A 6,000-nucleotide genomic window follows, 5' to 3' on the forward strand; every position below is an offset into this window, starting at 1 on the left:
AAATTTAATCATTAAAAAAATTTAATGATTAAATGAATGTTTCCTTCGATTCATTAGAAAAAAGATTGTATATTTAAAAAAGTTTAAAGTTTAAAAAGTTGAATTGCTCCACATTTGTAGCGTCACGGCTGCTGTTACAAATATAACACTGTTCAACGCTAAAGAACATCGAGCTAATCTGACTGAACTGTATTAAGGCCACAGCAAGACCAAGTATAATTGGTATTCTGTCATCCGAGATGAAAAGATCATGTTAGCAAACATTCTGAACTTTCGGGTTGGAATATTGAGAAGCCTTTAGGATGTTGTCAAAGAAAAAAAAAACTGGCAGTCGTATCTGTATAATTGCGTCTGACTTTCCGTCAAAACGGACTGAAAGCAAGTACTACAGATTTACAAGCATGAACGTTTCCATATCTAGACACGCCAGTGTAACCACTCCTGAAACCAATCTTAAAACTCAGATAGCTTCACGTCTGGTAAATAATTTTTTCAGCCGGTAAACCGCACATACGGAAAGGTATTTCCAGATGTGGCCCTGCTGCTCTTAGCAGGAGAGTTGAAATAGTGTGAAAGAAGAGGTCACTGAGCTTGGGCACTGCTTTCTGTTATCTCACAGTTTGCAGCCTCGCAAACTTGTTCTGCCGATTCTTTTTTCATCTTCCCTGGAAGGTTTCAGCTCCCGGACGGCCATGGTGACATCATGGCGGTGGTGCCTTTTTTTTTTTTTTTTTTTTGCATGGCGTGCAGCTGTGTCCCGCCCTTGGGAGGCGAGGTGGAGGCGTGCGACGCCGAGCGCTATTCAGCTCCTGCTGCTGCCCACTAATTAAGCTGTCAGAGCAGAGAAGGAGCGAACGGAGAGGGCGACAGCATAAGAACAGTGGAGGAGCGAAAAAGCTCAGGCCCCCACGCTCCATCCAGCCTGTAATTTTAGTGCAGCTCGAACGAGTCACTTCGGCCAGCCAAGCAGCCCGAGAAGCACAAACTCTTTTAGACACACCGATATGATCAGAACTGTGTGGACAGGTCTGAGAGCTGTTTATTTTTTTGCATGAACCAAATGTATATATAAAAACTCCTTTGCGATGATGCTCAGGATGGTATGGATTCAGAACCAATGGTATACAGTAAATATATATATATATATAAAAAAAAAGTCCAGAAGTTGTTTTCAATCTGGCTTAAATTTATATAGGATTGTTTTAAGCTCTACACTTCTGCTAAACTATTATTCTCCATCTATACTCATGTAGTGCGCAATATGGTGTCCAAACTATTATCTCATGTTGTATGAAATGTAATTAGGAGCAGGCAGTCATTTTAGATTTATCCTTTGTTTGCACTTACAAATAACATTTGCATAAGAATGAAAGCAGCTGTTGTCCTGGGATGGAGTGGCATCCCATCCAGGATGTATTCCTGGCACATGCCTAGTCTTAGTATATCCACTGAGACCCTGACCAGGATAAATTGCTAACCCATGTGAAACAGAGGGACATAAAACACCCCAAAATAGATTCTTTTCTTGTAACATGTCCCCGATTTTTTAACACGTTATATCCAAGCATTTTAACCATTATATTTAACCATTACGTCTGTTAAAGACGCTATAAACAGTCATTTCTATCATTAATAAGACAAAAAAAATGCAGTTTGTCTTGTTAATGGAAAACACAAACTCCTCTGCTCTAGTCTTCTCTGCCTGATACTGTCCATCACATACTTGCTGCCCAACTGGCATTGCACCTGATCCCCATCCTGCAAGATGGATCCACATAACCATTTTGGGCTGGGCCTGACTGGGTCACATGGGTGCAATCTGGGCTCGGCCTGTTGCCGACACGACCCCCACCCGAAAAAGGGGAAGGAAAATGAATGATTGAAGGAATGAATATATATTCAAGAACTATTAGTACATTATTACAAACTACATGTTAACACCGTGACACATATCTTTGTAGAATTTTAATGTTTGCTTTCTTTCTTTTGTCCACTGCTTTTGCCCATTCAGTGTCATGACCACTGGGGACTGTTAACCAGTGTGTAAATACTTTTATAGCTGGCTCACACTCTCTCAGTCAAAGTGTGTGGAAGAGAAACTTTATGCAGTCTTTCCTGTCAGTGCTGAAGCTACAGTCTGTACTTCCTGCACTGCCACTGTTCGCAAGAGATCCCTCTTCACACTGCCATTTCTGTCGACATATGGCCGGAGATATGGAGATGAAATGATGGCTCGAGTCATCATTTACTGCATTGGCCATCCAAAGGTGGGTTCTGTGGAGGATGGCTTCTCAATCTGTTGATCTGTTGCTCATACTAAATATCTGTATGTATACAGTACCTTTCTCATGCCCAAGGTTGCTTTGAGACAAAAATTGACACAAGCTGTAGTCATGTTCCGAGAGGAATGGTTCTTTGCTGGTTATAAGCTTTTTGATGGCCAACGCTGCTATGCCACTCCACATGTCTGATAGTGTCACCATTCAGCACTCCTTTAAATACCACTTTCTGCTGTGCCAACCTGCCATGAGGTGGCCTGGAGCAGGGAGAATGGTGGCATCAATCAGCAATCAGCATTACAGAGAACTGGGGGGGACTGGAGAAGAACGATCCATCCCCCAACCACCACCACCACTGAGAGCAACAGAGCATGAAGAACCATCAGTCTGAAGCACAGAACAGAGAACACACAAGCTGGGAGCAATCAGGCACTGCAATCGACTCCCACGGGTTGGGTCCAGGAGACAAATTTTCTGCTTGAGCTGAAGCGTGTCGGAAGTAAAACCAGCACTGTGGAGAACTCAACAGCAAACACAAAAAAGCCCAAAAAAGAAACACTGTGAATTTTTGTTGTTCAGGTCAGCTTGAATTAAAGGATGTGGATTTGATTGAAAGTTGTGAAGATTTTTGGATTGGTCTGAAGATTAAGGTTTAAGATTAAGGTTTTTATCCCGGTCATTTGAACTGTCTAATAGTAGTCATGGGGACTGGACCATGATGCTCAAAATGTTTTACCTCTAATTGGAGGCACTTCATTAGAGGTAAGTAGCAAAACATCTTTAATATTAGCAACAGGGGCATATCCAGGCCTTTAACAGTGGGGTGGCCAGGCTAGACCCAGTGACTTTTTTGGGTGGCAATCTAGGGTGTGGTGAAATGCTAATGCACACATATAGGAAATGACATAATGTGATTCCCCTATCTGTAGATGGTCTGAATAGGATCCCCATGGGATATAAAAGGCACACACCTAAGAAACATTTGTTTGTCATATAACAAACTAAATAGCATTAGGCTACATCTTAGAAAGTAATAATAGTATTTCAAATGCAGTATCTAACTAACGGTAGCTGATGACGAACTGTTCATCTCTGTTCTGCTAGTCATTACAGTCTACTGCCTGATATGCCACACCAGGGGTTATCGAATGGTGGCCCACTGAACAGATGTGGATCTGAAGTTTAGCAACTCTGGTTTTCTAAACACGAACCAGCAGATCCACCGTTGAGGTTTATCCAGTCGTTTCATTTCTCTGGTCTGATTAGCGAAATGATGGCGTAGCTTTTTAAGAAAACGCTGAAGACTGGACAGAGAAGTGTGGGTTTGTTCTCACTGCGTCGAATTCAAAATAGACATCTCATCTGTTCCGTGTCTGTTGTGTTAGTCAGAAGTAGTAGTGTTAAGTGCCACTACAAAACAAAACTACTTATCGTATCTAAAGATCGTTGAGATTGCTGATGATGGTACCACTTAAAAACCATAAAGATGGCTTTGGACCTCAACTCATGTGAACAGATATGCTCTGATGGCCAGGACTACAGTTGCCATTATAGCCTCAGCACTGCAATGACCACAAACAGTTCTGCACTCAAGTCTCCATCAGTGAACAGTGGAGAAGTTCAACAAAACAGACTTCATGTAGAAACTGTAATGGAATTTCATGGTTACACAACTGCACTATTTGTGCATGTAGCATTAACACATGTATAGAAGGGATCTGTTTATAATTGTACAATTCGGTGTCACCGAGATGAGGACGGGTTCCCGTTTGAGTCTGGTTCCTCTTAAGGTTTCTTCCTCAGGGAGTTTTTCCTCACCACCGTCGCCTCTGGATTGCTCAATAGGGACAAACTCATACATTTAAAATCTATATCCTGAACGTATATTTTTCTGTAAAGCTGCTTTGGGACAATATCCGTTGTTAAAAAGTGCTATACAAATAGAACTGAATTGAATCTTGTTCATATGGATCTTATTTATAAACCAATAAGCTATTCATTAATGGCTACCCATTCAAATGTAACCATCATCGCCATCCAGTTTATTGCATTAGTTCATTTGGATCTTTGTGAAAAAAATGTTTCATGTAACTGGACCTTCAGAAGTTTTAGCTATATCATACAAAGCTTATTTCATGACCTGTCTATTGTCCTCAGCAGTGAGAAGGAGAGATTTGGAATTTCAGGATATCTCGATCTAATCTAATACGACTGCTTCATGCCAATTGCAATTCAGTGCCATATTCTGAATGGCAGTTCACAAGGTATCGCTGGCACTTTCTTCTACCTATTTTTTTTTTTGTTCTGTCTGCAGAAAGTGCAGTGCTCTATTTGAGTTGTAATCTCCAGGGCAATTCTCCTGTGCAGTCTGATACTTTTTTTGCTTTTTGAACTTTTTCCCCCTCTGGGATCCTGGCGAGAGAATCTGTTACTGAAGGTGTTTCCACAGTGAAGACTCCACATGAGCTGCTTTAAACCTTCCTGACTTCTCACTGGAACACTTTTATGTTCTTTGTTGTTGATGAGGGTCACGTGGGCCAGGCCTGTAGGAGATTTTCCCATCAGGTGACAGCATGGCCGGTCAATCTTCTGTTCATAAAATAGAGCTAGTGCTAGACGTGTCTTGTATGTGTCCTGATCACCATTCTACAGACTTTACAGTTCCTAGGGTGCTACCTGGGATATACAGTATTTCCACAAATAACTGCATCTCACCAGTATAAAGAATCTCTTGAATTCATTAATGTTTTAGATTCGGGGAAGTTCAGTATCCTTGTGCTGAGGAATAAAAGTGTTTTATTTCTCTTATACCACAGCAATTTGCCAACAATTATGATAATACCACGGCCATTTGGGGGCCAAAGGAGAAAAAACTGGCTTTGCTGTGTAGGTGGGAGGTGCATGCTCTCTCTCTCTCTCTCTCTCTCTCTCTCTCTCTTGTCAATCACAGCGACACACCCACCCAATCATGGATGTCTGTGAGCTCGTGTAAGTTGGAAAAGGGTGGATAGCTCTTTCCTCCAAGTGTGCCTTGCTGCTCTTGAAAAACTGCAGTTGGTTAGTCTTCTTCCTTGCTAGCTGTCATGATGGTGAGAGCTAGCTGCTGGTTGAAAATTGGCAGATGACCAAATTGGAGAAAAAACCCCATACATTTCACCCATTTATAGTTACTTTTAATGTTATGCAACATCCAAGAAACATACATATCCAACCGCTCATGTTTCTCTCTTGATGTTAGTAAGACAGAAAAAAAAAATACAGTGTGTTAGTGAGATACAGGAACGCACAAACTGAATGCAATGAAAATATGTTGTTGACCTCATTCACGTACTTAATTGGGTCCAGCTCTGTGGTACTACCTGGCTGAGCAGTTTCCTTAAATCTGAGAGAGTAGTGTTGCCCCTTTAAACACGTCTGTCTGAAGCTGGATGAAACAGTAACTTTGTTTGGACATGAAGGAAAATCTCTCCTTGTATTCAGCAAAGATGTTTAGCATTCATTGCATTCTCTTTTCACGGCAGGACATTTGGAACGGTATGTTGGCACATCCAGCCTATGCTAATCCCGAATCGCTCAAAATCCCACACTACTCTGGACCATCCTCCACGGGGAACTGAAATGACTCTATGTTTTTGACAGTTTTTTGATATCGTGTGTAGCAGAGACCCATACGCTCTCTCTCTCTCTCTCTTTCTCTCTCATCCTTGCTCTCTCCTCATCT

The sequence above is a fragment of the Ictalurus furcatus genome, chromosome 14 (assembly GCF_023375685.1).
Source record: "Ictalurus furcatus strain D&B chromosome 14, Billie_1.0, whole genome shotgun sequence".
Taxonomy (NCBI): Eukaryota; Metazoa; Chordata; class Actinopteri; order Siluriformes; family Ictaluridae; genus Ictalurus; species Ictalurus furcatus.